The following is a 23072-nucleotide window of genomic DNA, read 5'->3' on the forward strand; positions in this document are numbered from 1 at the left end:
GAAGCTTTTAATGCTTACTGGGCAGAAATAGGACTTTGTCTGGAACAGACTAGCTTTTAAGGACGGAGCATTGCTGGAGTACTTGATACGTGTTTTACTTGTATTTACACGTTTAATCTTCATGATAGTCTTGGGAGATAGGTGCTGGAATGATTCCATTTTACGGACGAGAAAACGAAGACCAAAGAGTAACTTCTTCAAGATCAAATAGCTAGTAAAGGGCATCACTGGGACTGAACCTTAGAATCTGGCTACAGTCTTGCTCTTACTGACTATGCTGTGCCGCCTTGAGAGAGCCAAGTTACCCAGCTTAAGAAACTGGGAACTACTGAGACATTCCTCATGAACATATCCTTTTCATCATATGACTATTCCAAGGTTAAGTGCTCGGGGCTGAATCTCATGGTCCCTAATGCCTTAGTCTAGCTTCCCCTACCATACTGCTGGTCTGGAAATTCCCTGGAAACATAGGTGGGATCTTCAGTATTCACCCTTTACTTTATGCTGCTGGATGAAAATCAGGGCCCAGCTCTGCTCTTCAACCCGCAAATGGTGTAAGGAGCCAGCACCAGGCTCAATATCCAGGATTTTTATAAAAAGATACTTCTATGTCAGGCTCTCTGCTCGGCAGGGAGCCTGCTTCTCCTCTCTCTCTCTCTGCCTGCCTCTCTGCCTACTTGTGATCTCTATCTGTCAAATAAATAAATAAAATATTTTTTTAAAAAAAGAAAAGGATACTTCTATGAACCCACCTCCAAGAACCCACCATCAGCTTAAAAGGAGCAGGCTGTGGCAATGAGGGGAAAAAGGAAAAGGGGCAGTGGCAGCAAATCTATCCCAGTTTTTGCCCTGAGGTTCTAAAGAGGCACCTGGGTTCTGAGTCCTGTTTTTCCTTTGTTTTTGTTTGTTTGTTTGTTTTTAATTTTATTTATTTGTTTTTAAAGATTTTATTTATTTGACAGAGAGATCACAGGTAGGCAGAGGCAGGAAGAGAGAGAGGGGGAAGCAGGCTCCCTGCTGAGCAGAGAGCCCCATGCAGGGCTCCATCCTAGGACCCTGAGATCATGACCTGAGCTGAAGGCAGAGGCTTTAACCCACTGAGCCACCCAGGTGCCCTTCCTTTCTGTTTTGATTCAGAGATAATGGTGTCATTGCTTCTTAGGACAAGTGAAATTATATGAGTCCTCAGAACTCTACCATAGACTCAGTAGCAAGTGAATAATACATGGAGAAGAGGCACTTGCCGGTAATTTGGTTTAAATCAATAAATGCTCTGGTACCCTTTTTAAAAAAGACTTACTTAGTTATTTGGGAGAGAGGGTGAGCAGGGGAGATGGGCAGGAGAAGAGGGAAAGAGAGTCTTAAGCAGACCACACAGAACCCAATGCAGGGCTGGATCCCACCATCCTGAGATCATGACCTGAGCCAAAACCAAGAGTTGGAAGCTTAACCAACTGCGCCCCCCTGGGGCCCTTCTATTACTCCTTTTATATGCAAGGGGATATCTGCACACCACACATGCTGCACACACCGCCATCCCTCTGCTCCTTTATGTTTTCATTTAACGTGTCCTGTATGTAGTACTATCACGTAAAGATTTACCTCCTCCTTTCTCATGACTTCATAGAGTTTCGTTGTCTGGATGTATCAGGATTTACTGAACTATCATCTTTATTTATTTTAAGATTTTATTTATTTATTTGACAGAGATCACAAGGAGTCAGAGAGGCAGGCAGAGAGAGAGGGGGAAGCAAGCTCCCTGCTGAGCAGAGAGCCCGATGTGGGGCTCGATCCCACGACCCTGGGATCATGACCTGAGCTGAAGGCAGAGGCTTTAACCCACTGAGCCACCCAGGCACCCCTATCATCTTTATTAGAGAACACTGTAACCGTGTCTACTCTCGTCCTCTTATAAATCATGCTGAAATTATTATTTCCACACGTGTGTGTACTTGTTTTGCCCTGGTTTCATTATTGTGGGGGGAAAAATTCCTAGAAGTGGAACTGTTAGGTCAGAGGATATTTGTATTTTAAATATTAATATTTCCAAATCATCCCACAAGGAGGTTGCACCAACTTGCTCTCAGTGAGAAGGAACTTGACATGGTGAATCCAGCACCCTTGTTATGGGACTGAATTCTTATATGAAATGCAGTTTTGCTGTGTAGCATAGCAGGTAAGTCAGATGATGAGTATATGAAATGGCATGGATGCATTGGCCAAGGTATTTGGAGCTGGTGAGGGGGACGGTGGCAGCTCGATAGACCCCCGGGGGTGATAATCCCCTGGCAAAGGAGAAAAATTGGGTGTGGTTTTCATGTCTAGGAACTGGTTGCTTGTGTGGGTTATTTGCCATATCTCACTGGGACTGCTTATCTCCATAAATCTTCTGATTCCCCCACCCAGGCTGGTACAGGGAATATCTGTGATTCAAACTTGTACACTTCACTAATTACTTTAGATAAGCCTATGGAACTCAGCTCTGTAAAATCCACTGTTCCCTCGGAAATGTATACCTTAGCGCGAATTCCTGGGTCAAGGTCATCCAAGTCTCCTGAGAACCCAGCAAATCCTTTGACATGTGGCTCCCACAGTCTCCCACCTCATCTGGTGGATTCTGTGTGTGGGTAATGTGGACTTGGGACTTTCTGTCCTCACCTCAAGTTGTACAGTAGTAGAGAAATGAGAGAGTCGACAGACTTGTCCTTGGAGAAGATGAAAGCTATCAGCCATGGTACTGTTAATAGATTAGCTGTGGAGCTCTGTGTAAATGCCACCCTCCTCCTTCATGACTGAGGATGGTAATAAGTCAGTCATCATTAACCTAGTCTGGATCTGGTATGATTTTTCTGCATCCTCTCAAGATACCAATGGGTTGACAGCTAGCCTAATCTAAAATCATACTTAGATGGTAGAAAATACATTTCCTACTGCGCCATGCCCATATTCTGCTAACAAAATGTGCTGAGTGTCTACCATGTCAGGTGGGGCCAGGCACCATGGGAGATATGCAAGAAGTATCGGAGCGCCTGGGTGGCTCAGTCGGTTGAGAGTCAGACTCTTGATTTCAGCTCAAGTCACAATTACAGGGTCCTGAGATGGAGCCTGAATCAGGTCCCCCGCTGACCATGGAGCCTGCTTAAGATTCTTTCTCCCCGACCCTGCCCCCCTTCTAAAAAGAAAAAGAAAAAAAGAAAAAGCAGTTGGATACAGGCACATAGTACAAAAAAGAGTCGGTGCCAAGAAGAGCAGAGCTGGGCAGGAAAGCAGCAGGTGAAGGGGGGAGAGGGGTAGCGCCAGCAAAGGCAGGAGAGAAGCAGTCACCGAAAGGGGAATCAATCAGGCAGCATATTACAGCAGAGAACAGAGAGCACAGGCTGGACTCCACTCTCTGCCTTACAGCCTTGTGGCCTCGGGGCCCTCAATCGTTCTGAGCCTCTGTTTCTCACCTGTAAAATTCAGGCAGAAATACCCACCCCACCTCACTGGGTTATTGAGATCAGTGAGTTGGCATGTGGCACACAGTCTGTCTCATCCTGGGGAGTGCTCAGAACGTTTGCTCCCTTCCTCATCTCCCCCTCAATGTGCCCCCACCTCCCCTCTTGTGGGGAGAGATTGCCTTTAGAGGAAAGGGGCAGAGAAGACATGATGATGTCCGTTTTCCAGGTGGCGCCATTAAACAGGAGGAAAAAGGAGCAGCTATTCAGAAGGGGAAGATGGGGCTGATTTTTTTGTATTTGGCCTTTGAAGCGATGGCGGGCCAGTCCTGCTGGTGGCTGGGAACCCAGGACTGACAGCTGTCCCCAGCAGGGCGGCAGGAGTCCTGAGCAGGGAGGCCAAGGTTGTTCAAGCCACACGTGTCCCCGGACTCCTAGAAGGGGCAAGAGCCGCCACCACTGACGTGAGCCAGCAAACCTGAGGCTTGGGGCTCAGCAATAAAGACCCTCAAGTTGAAGCCGACATCCTATCACTGACCAGACCACATGGAGAATTAGGCACCCACCCCGGTGTCCTGGCTGCTTGGTTACAGACCCTCACCCGTTTCTGAGTTGACAAGGGTGAGGAGACTGACGTCAGAACCCACTGCTTCTGCTGTCCGGGCGCGGCGAAGTGTGCGGGTCCCCTGGAGGCACTCCTGGGAGGAGGTGCCTGTCGTTCAGCTGTGTATCCCAGACACGTTCCCAGCCGAGCCAGGGCCAGAAGCAATCAACAGCATTCCAGCCTCAAGTACTGAGTTCCTCCCAGAGGCCTCGTGCCTGGCACGAAGAGGGCTCTCTGTTTTCTGAAGCGTAGGAAACCGAGAATCCTGGGAAACCAAGAAACAAGTGAGACCAGACCACCTCCCCTGAGCCACTGGTGATAAGCTGGCGGGTGCACCGAGTCTCTGTTAGAACACCGTCTCAGGTAAGAGATCCCCTGCCCCACACTTTGTTGAAGACTGTGGGGTTAAATCATGGCTCAAGACAGTAGCTGGTGCCAACAGAAGGGGCAGCGCATTCAGAGTGGGAAGACTACCCCTTCTTGGTTCTGGGAGCTTGGGCAAGTCACCGGGCTCCCTGTGCCTCAGTTTCCTCCTATGCAGTAGCACAAAAATCTTCCAGCTTCATGGCCTGGCTCAAGGGAGCACACATGAAAGCACTTTGGATAATGTAGAACTCCGTGAAGAACGACAATTAGAGCTGTATGGCAGGCCCGTCCTGTTTTCCTTGAGTTACCTCAGGAAATTCCTCAGGTCAGAATGAGTGTCAGGAAGGGTGGCTGTAAGGAAGTGGAATTTATTTCCCACCTGTCGTGGGTTGAATTGTGGCCCTCTAAAAGATAACGTCCAAGTCCTAATACCACGTCTCCACACCCCGCCACAACCCCCCGCCACCCAGCAACCTATTACTTGCAAATAGAACCTTTGCCCGTGTGATTAAGTGAAGGGTCTTGAGATAGGATTATCCTAGGTTTAGGGTAGGCCCCACATCTAATGATTGACCTTATACAAGAAAGGAGAGAGAGGGCGCCTGGGTGGCTCAGTGGTTAAGCCGCTGCCTTCGGCTCAGGTCATGATCTCAGGGTCCTGGGATCGAGTCCCGCATCGGGCTCTCTGCTCGGCAGGGAGCCTGCTTCCTCCTCTCTCTCTCTGCCTGCCCCTCTACCTACTTGTGATTTCTCTCTGTCAAATAAATAAATAAAATCTTTAAAAAAAAAAAAAAAAAAAAAAGAAAGGAGAGAGACATTGGAGACACAGAGGGGAAGCGCTGTCAAGATTTGGAGCAATGTGTCCACAGGCTAAGGGATACTAAGGGTTGTTAGCAGCCACCAGAAGCCAGGAGAGAAGCATGGAACAGATTCTCGAGTTTCAGACCTTTCAGAAGGAACCGCCCCTGCTGATGTCTTGATTTTGAACTTTTATCCTCCAGAACTGTGAAAGAAAGAATTTCTGTTGTTTTAGGGTCTTCAAGGTTGTGGCAATTTGTTATAGCAGCCCCGGGAAATTAATACGCCATTCAAACTGAGAAGCCTTGATGCAAGGACTTGCCGGCCTGCTGGTTCACCTCAGCTGCTCTCCCTGATCTGTCTGTCCTTGAGGACCGTATTCTTCCTGAGCTGTTCATGCTCCCTTTGGCAGCTTTTGGTGTATTTTATTTTGATAATGCCTCTCTCCTTCTTAGAAGCTACTTGAGTTCCAGATGATTCCAGGTGACATTTAAACACATTCTCCATGTCTCCAAGTTTTGTTCTTGGGGGAATGGCCTGGACAGTCTCATTGCTTGGGCCCAGCAAGTTTATCCTACTTGGTATTAAACATAGCAGTTGGGAAAGCTAACCACAGTGCATGAGGGTTTGTCTCTTGTTGCTCAGAGCAGTGGTTCTCAACCGTTAGGGTGTGTGTGAATCCTGGGGAAGGCTACTGAAAATACAGATCATTGTCTCCTTCCCTTCACTCCTCCCTCCCCACAAGTTTCTGATTTAGTAGGGCTGGGCTGGGGCCCAAGATTTCTCAGTTCTCACATGCTCGCAGGTGATGCCAATGGTCCTGGCCCCGACTGCATGTGAAAACAGCAAGAGTTCAGAGCAGTGGTTCTCACACATTAGGGTTACCTGGGAAGCTTCCCCAAACCCCATGTGTAGGCTGCAACCCATATCTAGTAAGTGGGAATCTCTGGGGATAGGGCCTGAGCATCAGCATTTCTGAAAGCTCCTCAATGAGTTTAATATGTAATCAGATTGAAAGTTGGTGGCTTAGAGGCGCTCCCCAGTCCCCCGGCAGGATGGGGACAGGTTAGGAGGTGGGGAGATGCCCTGGCTAGGCTTGGGGACTTCGCAGCCAGACCTGGTGCCACTCCAGGGGTGCGTGAGGGAAGGAAACAGAAACCAGAGTCCTAAGGGGGTGTTTTCTCCCTGTGGCTATGGCCTCAGGGCTCCATCTGGGGACCCAGCTAGAGAGTGAGGCTACCGGTGATCCCAAAGGCTCAGCTACCAAGCCCTGTTTTCTGAGACTACTTGCTTTATGAATTTGATCAAGTTGTTCAGTTCCTCTTTGTTCTCCTTCCCTTATCTACGAAATGGGGACAGTAAAAACACCTACCTGGAGTAGATGAAAGGGGAAAATGTCTTTGAAGCACCTGGCCCAGGTGCCGTAGAGAGCAGACACTCAGTAACCGCTCATTGCCCCCCTTGCCTGGCCACCTGTTCCCTCCTCACTCTCTAGTCTGAAACCGTGGGGAGAACAGGGGCCTGCATGCTTGTCCCTTTGTTTCACTCCCAGAGTTTGGAACCTGACATTTTAGTCACACTAATCTTAATACTTAAATCTTCAGGACTACCTCTTTTTTTTGTTTGTTGATTCTTCTAAGATTTCTTCTAAAGATACATACCTATCCCCCCTCTCTAAAAGGTAGTATACCTTTCTCTCCACTTTTTCTCTTCACAATATATCTTGAAGATTACGCCACAGCAGTCTATGGAAACATTCTTTTCATTCTTTTACAGAGCCGCAGAACGTCTGTCACATGCGTGGCTCTACTGTGGCTGATTTAACCAGTTCTCCACGGACCCACGTTGGGGTGGTGTCAGCCCCACACACGACTACAGCAGCAATCCACATGCTCATGCCTCCTTTCTGTGTTTTGCCAGTGTGTCTTTCTGGAGGATTCCTGGGGTGCTCCTCTGCGGCCTGGGTCCACACACTGGACAGCAGCGCCTCGCTTCCTTTCCAGGCCTCCAGGGCAGACAGAGCCACAGAAAGGCGGCCTCTGCCTCATTTCTGTCCCCCAGTCTTGTCCCAGTGCATCTTAGTGGAGCCAGCCCAATTCTCCAGCAGGACTCTAGCTGTAAAGGAATGTGGGAAGTGTAGTTTTGGGGCTTCTTGTCTCTGCCACATGGGAAAGCTCCCAGCAGGGGGTTGGAGTGTCAATGACCACATCCTGCTCACCCACTCAATTCTTTTGTTTTAGAGCCTGGGGCGGGGTGCCTGCTTGTGGTGGGTGCACTGAGGGAAGGGGGCTCAGTGCACTGAGGGAAAGGTGCTTGCACATGACCAGACCATCACGTGACTGGTATTTGCCTCCCCTCCCCTCGCTTCCATGCCAATTCCAGTGCTTGTGAGTTGGAGTCTCATTGAGTCAAACATCTTAGAAAGGCAGAAGCCACTCCACACAACATGAACTTTGATTTTCTCTATAAAACAAAACCAAACCCCCATAGTCTCCTTTTGGGTGTATTATAATTACACTGGGTGTAATATAATACATTATATAAGTGACTGTTACAGGCTGAATTGTGCCCTCCCTGACCCCCGGCAAATCCATATGTTGAAATCCTAACTCCCCCAGTGCCCCACAGCCTGACCAATTTGGAGATAGGGTCTTTAAAGAGATCATTAAGTTATAATGAGGTAATGAGGGTGGGCTCGAATCCAGTGTGAGTGGTGTATCATAAGAAGAGCACATTTGAACACGGACAGGCAGGGGGTAAGGTGTTGGGGGGTGGTGATGTGAAGACAGAGAAGGCAGCTGCCTGTAAGCCAAGGACAGAGGCCCCTGGAGAAACCGCGCCTGCCAGCACCTTCACCTCAGACTTCTAGCTTCCAGAACTGCAGGAAAGTACATGTCTGTTGTTTGACCCACCCAGTCTCTGGTACTTTGTTACAGTAGTCCTAGCAAACTAATACAGAAACTAAGGCCCAGTAAGAAAAAACAAAAACACAAACATGAGCTGGTAGGAGACTAATTTGGTCTCTGTGGTAAGTTGCTTCCTCAGTGTTTTTTTGTCATAGACATTTGTCCTGCTGCCTTACCTCTGGAAGCTTCTGCTGAGCCAAACTCTTTTTGGCATCTTTCTCTATGACGGAATTTCCCTCAGAAAGACACTTACTGCATCCTGTACAGTTTGGGAGTCTCTGAGGTGGGGAATCGGCTGTAGCTTTAGATGGTGGCAAAGTTGCCAGGCCCCATGGGAGCAGCCTGCGCACCTGAGAGCTCACACCTCATTGGGCGCTCACTGAGGACCGTCACTCAGTTTTCTAACCTACCCTCTTGGGGAGCTATGGCAATCTTGCCCTAAATGTATTTGGCTCCCATTTTCACAGGAGGTAAATGTGGCATGCAAAATGCATTTTTAATGACTGACATCTGCCTTTGGAAGTATTTACCATCTTTGCTGGGTCATTAAGTCTTTAAATTCTTCAATATTTTAATGATTTTTATAGTCCAGTGATGTGTAGGTTTGTTCAAGTTTTCCTTCTCAGCATGCTCCTTTGCCCATAAGATGCTCCAGCAAGAGCTTACCAAAGGGTTATTGAACACATGACACAGTTCCTAAGGGTCCTTTCTTGGCAGCCTGCCTTCTGCCCTGGCCATCATTATAGCAGAGGCTCGTCTTACCCAGGCTTAGGTTCTAAAGGCAGCAAGGATGGTCCAAATGACCTTTGCAAACCCTCTTCAGAAGTTGCCATGTTGGAGATCTTGATACCGTTTCTCGGTTAAGTCCAGTACTCCAGCTTTTTGGTCCTAGGTCCAGATCATTATGTTTACAGTGGAGCCCCAGGTGAAGGATTGGCCTGTGTCTGGGGTGGGTGTGTTAGAACTATACAAAGCTGGGCTAGTTCTTACATAAGGGGAAGGCAGGAACCTAGACATACTGGGAATAGCAGATTCATATCCATTCATTGAGTGGAAATGCAGGCAAAATTGCCTGTATTATTTAAATAGTGCTCCTTCTTCTCTGCCCCCCCTCTTAATTTCAGTTTTGCTGAACACATTTATAGTATGGCTCAGTAGAATATGGCAGACGGAGTGAGCACTGGACTAGGGTCCAGGGTATTCAGTTACAAAGTTCTTTCAGCCACAAGCATTTTGGAGAATGCTAAGGCCAAGGCAGACTCTTAAAACAAATAGAAGCTAGGGTCCCTGTGTGGCTCAGTGGGTTAAGCCTCTGCCTTCACTCGGGTTATAATCTCAGGGACCTGGGATCAAGCCCCATGTCAGGCTCTCTGCTCAGCAGGGAGCCTGCTTCCCCCTTCTCTCTATGCCTGTCTCGCTGCCTATCTATGATCTCTGTCTGTCAAATGAATAAATAAAATATTTAAAAAAAAATAGAAGTCATTACTTTCTCTCAGGTTCAGTGTCCTCACCTGTAAGATGATGCATGTTTTGGAGTTGGATGATCCTGAGGCTCCCTTCTGGAGTTTTGGACATTGGCAAGTTCAAGCTCAGGTTCACAGCTGAGGAAGGCTGGCCTTCTAGGACAGCCTGAATAACCCCATGTTCTAGAAAAGCACCAGCCTATTCCCCATGCTGCCTGGGAATGTCATAAGACAGAGTTTGGCAAAAGTAAGAACAAAGCTGAGCAATGGGTTCTGTAGGAGCATGCCTGCTAATTCACCCTGCTTGCCTCCAGTGCCTCTTCAGCTCAGCAAATCTTTTTTTCTTTTTTTAAAGATTTTATTTGTTTGTTTGTTTGTTTGTTTGAGAGAGAGTGAGTTGGGGGGAGAGGGAGAGAGAATCTGAAACAGAGTTCAGGCTGGCCGCAGAGCCTGACATGGGGCTCGATTCCACAACCCTGAGATCATGACCTGAGCCAAGACCAAGAGTCAGACACTCAACTGACTGAGCCACCCAAGCACCCCCAGTGCAGCAAATCCTAATTTAGCACCTGGTAAAGACAAGACAAGGTACTCTGCATTGGAGAGGTGAAGGCAGCTAAACTCTCCTGATGCTGTGGAACTCCCAGTCTTGGTATAATTTTGAGCATTTTATCACAAGTGAGAAAGCTGAGTATTTTTTGTTTGGGTAAAATCTACTGGGAAAAATGAGGGTATGTCAGAAAACTTTTTTGCCTTTAACTCCAAATTCACATCTCTCTGGGGCTGTGGAAACCATTAGTGCTGTTCACCAAATATTTCTGTTCTCCTAACACGGGGCACATAGTGGGATTATATTTTTATTTTTTTAAGATTTTATTTATTTATTTGACAGAGATCACAACTAGGCAGAGAGGCAGGCAGAGAGAGAGGAAGGAAAGCAGGCCCCACACTGAGAAGAGAGCCCGATGTGGGGCTCGATCCCAGGACCCCGGGATCATGACCTGAGCCAAAGGCAGAGGCTTTAACCCACTGAGCCACCCAGACGGCCCAGATTATATTTTTCTGAGCCACCGAAGTTAAGTGTGGCTTTGTGACTTGCTTTGTTGATGAAATATGAAGAGCACAGTGTGCTTTACTTCCAGGCAAAAGGCTTATTAACCATCACAAGGCTCCTCTGTGGTTCTTCCCCCTACCGTGTAACCAGCAATGCTCTGGGTAGTGGAAGCTCCTGGGTTGTGTCTCTCTGCAAAGGACAAAGGGGGAATCCAGACCTGGCTGATCCAGGATGGACATGCAGTAGGAGCAAGTTGTTTTAAGCCACGCAGATAGAAAACTTTTATCATGGACGTTTCTAATCATATGAAAGCAGAAGCAATAGTAAATCCAACCTGCTCTACCTATAATGTAGCTTCAGTAACTGTCAAGACATAAGACTCTGAGATTTGGTCTAGCTTGTTAGTACAGCACACCCTAGACCAGTCCTGCCTAAAACAGGGGAGGGGATATTATTTTATAGAACCACTACATGACTGACAGACTGGGAAAGAGCCTGGACATGAAATTCACAAGATTTTATTTTCTTGCCATATTTTTTTTTTTTCACACTTTTTATGCTTCTCAGGAATTCAGGAGAGCTGAACATCTGTGTGAATTAGCTGATGTAAAAGTTGCCAGGCGCTGAGAAGGGAACTTCTTTATGGAATCCTTGTCTTTTCTCTCAGCCTAGATCCCCTTCCTTGGACTCACCCCCTGCCCCATCTCTTCTGGCACTTGGAACTCATCCTCTCACTTGCTAACAACAGTTTTCATGTAGGGAGCCAGGCGCCCTGTGGCTTTGTGTATAACCCGCCTCAATGCCCTGTGCCTCCGCTTCTCACAGCTTGTGACACAGCGATGTGCTGCCACTGCCAACTTCAGGAGAGAGAGTTCCAGAAGGTTAGACCTGTGGAGCGTGAAGTGCTCTTCTCGCCACAGATCCAGGTTTAGGGAGTTCATTTTGAGTCACACAGGAACCTCAACATGCGTCTTTCGGTATTTCTTAGGTATGCTTGTTACAAGGACAGTGGTATAACAGAAGGTCTCAACAAAACCTTAACTGGTGGCCTAGCCCACAGAGAAGTGTGTTTTTATGTACAGTTTCTGTACACAGACAGCACATGGGTGTGTCCCAGAGGTTTCTGTTTCGTTCCACTGGTTAGTGGGCTGTTCCTGAGCTAGCTCTTCTGTGGTATGGTTCACAGTGGATTGGATGGAGCAAGTCTTCCTTCTCTACTCTCCTTTTTTTTTTAAGATTTTATTTATTTATTGGAGAGAGAGAATATAAACAGGGGGAGCTGCAACGGGAGAGGGAGAAGCCAACTCCCCGCTGAGCAGGGAGCCCACCAGAGGACTCGATCCCAGGACCCTGAGATCATGACCTGAGCTGAAGGCAGATGCCTAACCAACTGAGTCACCCAGGTGCCCCTTTACTCTCCTTTAAAAAAAAAAAAAATAACTTATTTATTTATTAAGTTCCTCAAAAAGAAATCCAACTGGAATTTTGAGTGGCATTGCACTGACTTTTTAAGTTAATTGTTAATTTAATTAGGTCTTTATAGAGTCATCCAAGATAGGTTATCCTTTATTATTAGGTCATTCAGCCCAAAAGCATAGAATGTGCTCTCTCTATTCATATCATTTTCTGTTTCCTCGATTAGAATTTCAAAAATCTGTATGGAAGTTTTGTGTATTTTTGGCTAATACCTAGATGTTTTGTAGTTCTTATTGCTATTGCAAATGATGTCTTTTCAGTAATATTTTCTAGTAGCTCTTGTGGGCGAGAGGAGACACTGCTGATGTGTACAGGTTGATCCTGTATCTGGCAGACTTACTGAACATTATTAATTCTGATTTGTTTGAATCTTTGTTTTTTCTCAGTTGACTCTCTGCTTCTCCTTTGCTGCAGGAAGAAACAACCCCCCCCCCCCCCATTTAACTTTTGTGGCAGGTAGTGGTGGTAATTTTCGAGGGGGATGACTCACCAGGGAGGAGTGGAAAATGTTTCCTCCTTCCCCCATTATAGGAGGGCCGGGGCCTCTGTGACACTGACAGCTTCAGAGCCCTGTCCTCACCCCTGTGTGGTGGGAGAAAAGGTGGCCTAAAGTTCTCTGGGAACAGGGAAGGGGAGGGGAGGGGAGGGAATGACACCCAAAAGAGAGAGGGAGGGATTTAGAAAAGAGAAAGAAGACTGAGGAAAGGAAAAGACTCTTTTGAGGGAGACTTTGACAGGATTGGGGATCCATCCGGGGTCTGGGAAGTATTAGGAACAGGAGATGGTAAAAGAGCCTGGTTCCAGGGGCACCTGGGTGGCTCAGTGGGTTAAAGCCTCTGCCTTCGGCTCAGGTCATGATCCCAGGGTCCGGACATTGTGCCCCACATCCGGCTCTCCGCTCAGCAGGGAGCCTGTTTCCTCCATCTCTCTCTCTGCCTGCCTCTCTGCCTACTTGTGATCCATCTGTCAAATAAATAAAATAAAATCTTAAAAAAAAAAAAAAAAAAAAAGAGTCTGGTTCCAGAAGAGTGGCTGGACCGGAGACCCACCATCCTGCAGCTTCACCACAAAGTCCCAGGCAGTGTTGGTCACTAATGTGGGGGTAAGGAAGTCAAGCAGCTGGACACAGGCCTGGGTACCTCCGACGCCCTTCCGCCTGCCTCCAGCTATGCTGACCAACAGCTGGAGGCCCTGCCCCATGACTGCAGCCCCCATGTAGCTGTGACGGAAGACCCAAAGCCACAGACAGGGCCTGCAACTCTGCCAGGCTCTGAACTCCCTACATCCCCAGAGCTCCCACAAGTCAGAGCTGGATCTATAAGGCTCAGCACATAGAGGACCCCACAACTGGTCCTGAAAAGAAGCTTACTGAGGGAAATCCAGGAGTGGAGGATGTTTTTAACTGGGCAGCTGTCTGCTTTGTTTAAGGAGTAACCGTAGCTGAATGTTAAGGTTGCTTTAGTTTGAAAACATTTCCGCACCCCTGAAAGATGATGAGAGGGGCTGCCCTCTGCCTGGCACGGCATCGGCCAGCGCTGCTGGAGGCAGGATGGGGAGGCCTTGGTTAACCTCTGTGATGGGTGACCACGATTTCAGTTGCTGGCTGAGTGGTTGTAGAGTCAGGAAGTAGGGAGCCATTTCCTTCCTGTTCCCCCCTTCAAGGGCTTGCCCCGGATCGAATGCTGAATACATTAAACACAGCTTTTCTGTGCTGACCAGTGCTCCCCTTTTTGCCCCTTTACTGACCTTCACGAATCCTGCACCCCAGGTAGTCAGAGCCCCGCGTGTAGGAATTCTCTCCCCAGAGAATCTGCTTCCTTTAAGAGATTGGAAGGAGCAGAGGCATCCAGGCAGGTCTGTTCATGCGGGGAAGCTGACAGACGCCTTCAAATCTCACCCAGACGCCAGACCCCTAGGGACTCGGTGGGGAGGCAGGCCTGGCTCTGCTTGTAAGCAAACCATGAAGGCCAACTTTGTAAATGTGTCACCCCAAAACAAGGGAAGCTGTTCGGGAGCAAAGAAGCCAGAAGAAGTGTTAGTGGGAAGAGGGATAGTAAGCCTGGTGCAGGGACACACGCCCGGAGCCTGTCAAGGTGCTTTGGGCGCTGAAGAGCCAGGCCAGCGGGACAGGGTTGTTACCCACCCCCCAATCCCTCCTCCCCAGAGCCTGGGTGAGGCCTCAGTCTCTGGGTGTGCTCCTCATTTCCTGTGGCAGCCTGTCTCTACATGCTGAGTGGCTGCGGAACAACGGCTTACAGTGACTCAGCTTTATAAATAGGACATTCACAGTGCAGATTATAGGAAATTCCCAGAGTCTTCTGCCTGACCTTATTTTGGGTGTGCAGTTCACACAAGTGAAGTCCCAAGCTCCCTCCTCCTGACTCCCCCCCCTCTCCCTCCAGCCTCCTGGGAAGCTGACTGCAGGCTGTCTCAGCTTAGTGACTAGGATTGTCCCCGCTAGGGATGGAGGTGCCTACCTCCGGCCTTGTTCAGACACTCCTGGGGGAGAAGGGCCAACACCAGCCTCATACTCCCGAGCTCCCAAGCCGCATTGTCTCACTGACTCTCACTTACTCCCAGGAGGAAGGTGCGTTATTCTTCCCTGTTGTAGATAAAGAAACTGGAAGGCAAACCCATGTCTGACTAATTCTGGATCCCAAGGATGAACTACAGACTCATCCTCCCCTATAAACACAAAATGAGACGAAAGGATGATAATAAAGAAAGGGGAGCCCTCTGCTTTCAGGAAAGAAAGGAGAAGGATATTACTGCTTTTTCCTTCTTTCCCCTAGTGACACCTTCCTGGACAGGGGGATGTTTCTGGAAAGCCAGATTTGAACTTTGAGTGGCCCGGTGGCTACTGCCATAGCTGGGTTTGAAACATCTGAGAGGGCGTCTATATGGAGGCAGGAGGCTCTGTAACTGGCGGGGAGGGGTGGGTCAGGTTATTGCAGGTTTTGGACCTAAATGCTCTTCAAATATTTGCCGAACAACTCCCAGTGCTTTGGAACAAGAAGCAGGAGCAGCCCTGCTGAGTCACTGGATACTGAGGCGTAAAAACTGAAATGTGATATGATGCCTTTTAATGACTTCCAGCCTCTCCTCCCTCATCATTAGCCAGGGTCCCTCTTCCCTCATCCGGGGGCCTCCTTACAAGGAGAGGGCTCTGCTGCTAGGCTGCTGGACAAGGTGGCACCTTCCAACTTCTGGTACTGGGGCTGACTCCCGCCTCGCCTTCGTCGCCCACCTGGGACTGCCAACAGTCTTCTGAGCTACAGATCTGTTCTTCCAACAGTCTGTGACATTCCTCCTCTTCCTGCCCCCAAAGCTTCCGATTTCAAGTGCATAATAGAGCACTCCAAACTTCTCCCCTTGTATTCTCTCCGTTAATGGTAAATGCTGAATCATCTTTATTTCCTCTGCTCCCCCGCTTCTCTCCTCCTCCCTGCTCTCTGTGTGTAACTGATCCCGTGCTGACCCCTGCCACCTTCACGAAGGCCACCGTCTCGGAGTACACAGCCGATACTGGGTCCTGGCCACCCTGCCCTTTTTTGACCGGGGTGGCCATGTGCATGACCTGAGCTGAGCCCAGCAGGGCCCTTCCCCAGGATTTTTCCAGTGGCCACAGGGAGTTGGACCTCCTTTGCCTCTCTGGTTACCAGCTGGGCAGCCTGGGGGAGGCCTGGAAAAAGTCCTTTATCAGCAGGACCAGAGACCAGGCTGGTGAATGATGGTGAGAGAAATCCTGAATGGGTGGAATTCCTAGGTCAGCCTCCCCGAGTCCAGCCATGGCCTCCCCCAACCCACCTTCCACAGGCTCACCAGGATTCCATCCTATTGTTTCCAACCCGTTGTCTTTGAAAACTACAGAGAATATTATACAATAATTCAAAGAACACTCATACGTTCCTCACCCCAGTTCACCAACTGCTAGCAAGCTGTTATATGTGTGTACACATTCTTTTCCTGAGCCATTTGAAAGTAAGTCGCTGAGCTCACGACCTTTCTCTCCTACGTATTTCTATGTGTATCTCCTAAGAATTTGAACACTTTCTTACATAATTACAATACCGCGATCACATTCAAGAAATTTAACAAGGACATAATATTATCTAATATGTAGCCACATTCAGTTTTTCCAAGGGAAATGTGAATATGGACATACGTCAGATAATATTATTATAGCTTTTTCCTTTTTCAATTCAAGATCCAATCAGAGTGACAAATTGCATTTTGTTGTCCCGTTTAGTCCCTTGCTGTTTAGAATATGTAGTTCTTTCCTTTTTTGTATTTCATGATGTTAATATTTTTATAGCATCTCTCTCAATTTGGAATCCTGTGCTTAGGGAACCCAAGCATTGTGTAATGGGCAATAAACCTCCTCTTAGGCAGAGGAGACATGATCTGCGAAAGGAGCCATTATCTTTATTATTTCGGACGTTAGTCTGCCTGCACTTCACTCCATGGGTAGACGTTATCTCTGTCTTCTAAGCATTCTTGCCATACAAACTACCTTGGAAAGATAGTCTAGGAGAAGGACAGCCAGTCCTGCTGCTTGTGGGCCATCCACAAATGTGAGAGAGACTCATAGAGAACTATCTCTTGACAGGTCCCGTGAACGTTATCTACAACCCAATCCGCTGATCATACTCTTTCCCTGTTGTGGCTGATGGGTCCCCCACCTTCCATTCTCTACATCTTCAGTAATGGAACCCCACATATCCACAGTGGCTGTGCACATGGTTTCTCCAAATTGAATCTGCAGTTCCCGTCTTCCCTTGCAGCAAGGTGTGGCTGTGGGATGAAGTTTTGAGGAGTAGGTTTTTGGGTAGTGTGTAGCTTCTGGAAAGTGCCCTTAAAGGATAGACAACATGCCATTTTCCTTCTCTTTCTTTCTTCCTGCAACAAAAAATGGCAACCTCCCCCCGGGTGGCCTTTCTAATTCTCTTCTCTGCCTTTTTTTTTTTTTTTTTTAAAGATTTTATTTATTTGTTAGAGAGGGAGTGAGAGCACAAACAGGGGGAGCGGCAGGCAGAGGACAGGGAGAAGCAGGCTTCTCACTGAGCCGGGAGCCCAATGCAGGACTCAATCCCAGGATACTGGGATCATGATCTGACCTGAAGGCAGATGCTTAACCCACTGAGCCACCCAGCCATCCCACATTTTTTGCCTCCATAGCGCATAACACCGTTGACCTACTATCTATTTTGCTTACGTTGTATACTGTCTGCCTCCTCTCCCTCAAATGCAAATTCCATGAACAGTGGTGGTACACCACAGTTATTAAAATACTGAAATACTTCTGTACCAGTTAGGGTCTCTGTGTGCCTCCCATGGTAGCTTTAGGTACCCAACAGTCTTAACTTGGGTTGCAATAACCAAATGTCACAAACTGGGCCTAACAACAGACATGTATTTTCTTACAGCTCTGGAGGCTAGAATCCCAATATCAAGGTGCTGGCCAATTCAGTTCCTGAAGAGATTCCTGGCGAGGGCTCTCTGGCATGCAGATGGCTGTCTTCTTGTGTACACTCACACACACCCTACACACACATTCACAGAGAGAGAGAACTCTCTGGAGTCTCTTCTTCTAAGGGCACTAATCTCATTGGGCCAAGGTTCCAAATCCATGACCTCATCTAAATCTACTTACTTCCCAAAGACCCCATCTCTAATGCTATCACACTGGCGATTAGAGCTTCAACATATGAGTTTGGGGGAAGCACAGAGGTTTAATCCGTAACACCAGTGACACAGGCTTCTAGGATTCCTCCTTCTACCTTGGGGCCAGTGACATCCTAAGGAATCAGTGCCCATCTTGTGCCCCTCAGGTGCTCAGTGAAGACTCGTTGAGTAAATGCATACTAGATTCCAGCATGGCTCCACACCTTCTCATCATCAGTCCTGAGCTCAAGAAGAGCTAGAGTTAGATTTTTCAATAAATAAAAATCAGGAAAAGTGCCAAGGGGCAATTCTCTACTGTTTTTAAACAAAGGAATTTTCTCAAGTCCTTCCTGTACCCATCCCACCTCTTGGAGAAGAGGAAGTGACTCTGATCAGAAACATAGGTGGTGGGTGGTAGGATCGTTTTTTCCCTAAAGATTAGTAATTACCAGGACCTGCCATATTGACCATGAGGGATTAGAGAGGGAGGAAGAGGCAACAGCAATGGTATGAGGTATGAGGCTGGGAAGGGAACCAAGGTTTGCCACTCAGTGGGCCACATACATCTTCTCGCTCACCTGGCCTTCCAGAAGGTCCTTCAGTGCCAAGGAGAAAAGTGGTCTGAGGGCCTGGAGCTATAATAACATGAAAACATGTGCAAGCCCTATAAATGAAGCAGTTCCCCTTCCTGCTCTTCAGCTCAGAGAAATGCTCACACACATGCAGGGAGGCCTGGCTTATCACAGCAAAAAGGCTGTTTAAATAGTCTCATTGTCCCGGAACAGGGAAACAGCTAAATAAGGTGTGCCATTGCTAAGCACTCTGGAAAAGCATTTAAGAATTTTAAAATGTTGAATGGCTCTCTGCGGACTGATGTGGAGAGAACGCCACAGATTTGTTGTCGAGAGGAAAGAAGAGAGTTGAAAATAAAACCTACAGGATTTGTACATAAACACCCCCCAGTACTTTGTTTTCTTTCAAAACTTCCTTCAAATGTTCTCATTTTAAGCATACAGGAAAGTATGGAGAATAAAATCACAGACGTTCACTCGTAGACCCACCATGCAGGTTTGGGCCGTGTTTGCTTCAGATAGGAACTGTCTTCACCACGCAGCATCTCGGATAATGTATCTCGGATAATGTATGTCGAGCATGTGTGTACTCTTCGCTGGATGTTGACTAAAGATGCTGCTACGTGCTGTTGATGTTAATTGTGAACAAGACAGACAAGCCACCTGTCTTCAAGGAGCTTACCGTTTCCTGGGCAGACAGTTGAGAAGCAGCAGAGCAAACACGTGATTATGGATCATGATGAACAATATGAAGAAAGCAGGCGGGGATAAGGGGAGTGACCTGCTTCGGGGAGGAGGAGCAGGGCTGAGGGATCTGGAGACAGGAGCTGTGAGCTGACACCTGAAGGATGATTAAGAGCCAGCCCCGGGCAGAGTGGCCTCAGCAGAAGCCCCAAGGATCTCAGAACCAGGCCTGGCTGTGTAATCAACTACAGCCAACACAAAGGAAAATGCAGGCCTACAGCCATGGGTGGGACAGTCAGTCTCCCCTTCCCTGGGGGCTCATTGCTTCAACCCACAGCCCATGGGGGAGCCCCAAGGAATTGCAACCTCTGTCCCAGAATGAGCATGAGGCCTGGATCCAGACTGGGTGGGAGACAGAGCTATGGGGTGGGGCCAACAGCCTAGGCAGAGATGGCTGCAGCTGGGCCCTGTCCTGAGGAGTCCCCTCAGGTGCCTGATGCAGACCTCCCTATAGCCCTGCCCAGCCTGTCGGGGTGGGGATGGGGGTGAAGGGTGATGGCAGAATGTGGGCCTGCCTCTGCCACTGTGCCTGGTCACTGCTTCATGCACAGGGTGGCAGTGGTCGTAGGGCGGACATGGAACGTTAACGGCAAGGTAGGCCAGGTGTGACCTGGGGCCCTGGGGAGCAGGAAGGTGGTAGGAGCTGTGGCCACTGATGAGCTGAGACTCCAGACCTAGTGCAAATGGCCGGCTCCGTCGACCCATCAGGCTCCACATGCAAAACACAAACTCAAAGATAATTATTAAGAAATTCAAGATGGTGGCTACAGGGTATTAAAGCCCAACCACGGCACCACCACCCCCTACCCCAACTCTTCTGAGTGTAAGGCTGGATGGGGCTGCCCTGGTCTCAGGCCTGTGACGCTGACCCTGTTTAGCACTGAAGAAGAAAATGCAAAGAATACAATCTTTGGAGCACTGTTATTTGGCCCCTGTCCCTCACAAGCTTCCCATCACTCACTGTCAGATGGGAAGCTTGTGAGGGACAGGGGCCAGGTAACTCCAGGGGATCTGTGGGTCCCTGTAAGGATTGTATTCTTTGCATTTTCTTCTTCATCCAGTAGGAAACCTCCAAAGGGTTTCAAGCAGATGAGTAACATTTCGGGTCACACTGGGTATGGTGTGGAGAGTGGATTGGGCCATGAAGAAGTGAAAATGTGGCTGACCAAGGCAAGAGGTGACAGTGACTTAAGGTCTCAGAGAGAAGCAGATGGATGGGAGGCATTTTAGGAGCACAGGGTAAAAGAAGTGGTTGATAAAGAGATCAAGGAAGGAAGAGCCCAGGGAGTGGGAAGGTTCAACTAGGCAGATGTTGAAGTCAGAGAGTAGGAAAGTAAGTACAGCGCTGTGGAGGGAAGGCCACAGGACGAAGGGCAGGAGCCCAGGCAGGGTCCATCGCAGACCCACATATAACCCAGGGTCTGACAACCTTGGTTTTGCACATGACACTTGGTTGCATAGTCCTGTGTCTGGATAAGCCAGGTAGAGCGAGCCAAGCGAGGCGATCTATCTCCTCGGAGGTGCCAGCGAGGTGGACCTTACCCACGCAGTCTTTCCTCCAGATCCTAGCCCAGAGGGCTCAGCTTGTCACCTTGCAGGACAATTTATTGCAGGGAAGACTGAGGGTCCTTCCCTGCCATGCCCGCTTGCATGGCATGGCCTCTCAAAACACACCTGTAAGAATGGAGACAAAGGCCAGACCACAGGAAGATCCAGGGAGGAACGCGAGAAAGAACGACGGTTGTATCTGTGAAATCAACCAGAACCTCGGTTACCTTGCATGCAAAGTGTGACCTTCCTGCCCGCCCAGATCGCTTTTCCCCTTTTCAGTCCTTCTGAGGACCTGCAGGGATAAGGGACCTGGCTGTCCTCCAGGGCAGAGGACTACAGTTGGGATTCTATTTTCATTCAAATAGCAATGTCAAAGAAACCTCAGGCTTCCCTTTTTGCAAACCTGTAAGAGAAATCCAACTGCAGGGGAGGAGGAGGAGGAGGCGGCAGGAGGATTAGGGAGGAGGAGGGAAAGGAGGGGTTTGCAGCTGGGAGAGCTCAGTGAGGGCAGCCTGCCTGCCGTCCAGGCTTCTAGTGAACAGCCCGACTTCGGAGAAGTGGCCCCGGGAAGCAATGAGTCAGGAGAACATTCTTACAGGCTTTGCTAATGTTGATGCACTTGCAGAATGGGAGGAAATGCAGTCCTGGTTTGACCTAACCATCGCGCCCTCTTTCATCGTGATTAAAAGCCTTCATTTTCTCCCTCCCTGGTGGCAAGGTTAGTGGAAAGAAATTCAACGAAAAGCAATGTCAACCTATTAATCTTGAATGGCCAAAAAGAAAAGGAGTCTGCAGAAAAAAAGAAACCTGCTTTTATTTCCTGTTAATTGAGCCAAAGAAAACTCTCCTTCAAATTCCTGAGCTGTTCTCATTGTTCTGTGTTTGCTCAGAGCCCTGTGCGGCTCCAGGGCTGTGCTCTAGAGCTCCTGGGAAGGAACAGTCATGTCACTGCGGGCAAGTGGCTTGTGGGGATCTCTTTTTTCTCAGTGTGCCTGCGGGAAGTTAATAAGAACTCCACGGAAAAATTAGTTTGGGAAGAAATACGTTCAAAGAAGTAATATGGGTTTCTTTACTATGGGAGCCCTCAGTATACTAATGAACACTGTCAGTCTTCAGGAAGCAGGCAGAAAACCCTGCGGATTTCCTCCTCAACACCACCCCCTTCACCACTTTTTTTGCTCAGATAACCTGGATTTTGTGTGATTTTGATACCTGTGTGTGTTGTGGGCTCCTCCCAAGTGCGGGGTGAGGGGTGGGAGGGTGGGGAGCAGGGCGGTCAGTCTGATCCATGCCCTTGGCAGTGATTGCTGTAGGTGTGGTCACCAGAGCCAGCCCCGCCAAGGGGATGTCAGGCGCTGCAGACTTGGGGACTTCTAGAAAGTTTCCCTTACTTTTAGAACAGACACCACACTTCCCTCTTCCTGTCTTTGGACATTATCCTGTGAAGGCAGGAGCTCCGAGCAGCGCAGTCATATTAGAAGCATGAAAAGCCAAGAACACCTCAGAGAAGCTGATGCTGTGAAGTTGTTGGGTTTAACTCTTGGGTTTGTTTCTTCATTGTTCAGGCCACGGGGCATTCTATGTCATTCGGCTACTAGCATCCTGAAACCGAAAGGGACGCAAGATGCAGACCCTCCCAAATTCACCTGACCACAGAAGCTCTTCCTGTGGGCGCTCTACAGAGAGCCCTTTGGGAAAAGCCAAGGAGTGAGGGATGTGGAGTTGGAAGCTGAAAGCTCCAAGTTCTGTTTAAGGTTCTAAAAGTTACAGGAACTCCTGGGCCTCACGTCTAACTTTGTGAAAAGAGTGTAAACTAAGATAATGTAAGTCAGGTGCTGATGCTAGGCATGGCACATAGTAGATAAATCATTGTTGCTAACAAAATGGGGGCCAGGGGAAGAGAAGAGAAATAGACTAGTTTCACATCTCACTTCTGCCTAAGAGTTCATTTATTTATTTATTAAAAGATTTTATTTCTCCATTTTGTGAGAGAGAATGCAAACAGAGGGTAGGGGTAGAGGCAGAGGGAGAGAGAGAGTCTCAGGCAGACCCCCCCCCCCTCCGCTGATCAGAAGGGAGGGGGCTCCAACTCACGACCTCACTATCAGGACCTGAGCCTAAATCAAGAGTCAGACACTTAACCAACTGAGCCACCAAGGCACCCCACTGCCTAAGAATGGTGACCATTCCAAAAGTAAAACCTGTGGTCTCTGGCCCTGTATCAGTTTATAGCTCTCTACTCAGCAGGTAAAGTCTAAAATAAAGACACCATAGATGTCCTATGCGAGCGCCTTGGCTCTAAGTCCCTTTCTCTCATGCTGAAGCAAGCCTGGGGTTCTGCTGGGTGGGGCTGCCTGGATGGTCAGTGTCCTCTGTGCACACTGATGGCTCCAGGATGCTCCTTGGTGAGAATTCCATGTGCATTGGACACCCAGCC

At 48.5% G+C, this 23072-nt stretch overlaps 2 long non-coding RNA genes across 4 annotated transcripts; one reads left to right on the plus strand and one right to left on the minus strand.

Moving 5' to 3' along the window:
* The first annotated feature begins 2944 nt into the window (after positions 1–2944).
* LOC309867000 lies at positions 2945–5820 on the plus strand. Its single transcript, XR_014312921.1, has 2 exons — positions 2945–4404; positions 5441–5820. It is a non-coding gene; the product is annotated as an uncharacterized lncRNA (long non-coding RNA).
* Positions 5821–16509: 10689 nt separating this feature from the next.
* Positions 16510–21472, minus strand: LOC309866478. 3 transcript variants are annotated; one of them, XR_014312706.1, is made up of 7 exons: positions 20860–21472; positions 20627–20758; positions 18830–19028; positions 18347–18403; positions 17885–18008; positions 17529–17647; positions 16510–16958 (listed from the first exon to the last, which is right to left on the minus strand). It is a non-coding gene; the product is annotated as an uncharacterized lncRNA (long non-coding RNA). The 3 variants fall into 3 exon arrangements; XR_014312707.1 differs by lacking the exons at positions 20627–20758; positions 20860–21472 and having other exon boundaries at positions 18830–19931; XR_014312708.1 differs by lacking the exons at positions 20627–20758; positions 20860–21472 and having other exon boundaries at positions 17885–18024; positions 18830–19931.
* Positions 21473–23072: the final 1600 nt, after the last annotated feature.

This window comes from Mustela nivalis (genome assembly GCF_964662115.1).
Source record: "Mustela nivalis genome assembly, chromosome: 6".
In the NCBI taxonomy this organism is placed as follows: domain Eukaryota; kingdom Metazoa; phylum Chordata; class Mammalia; order Carnivora; family Mustelidae; genus Mustela; species Mustela nivalis.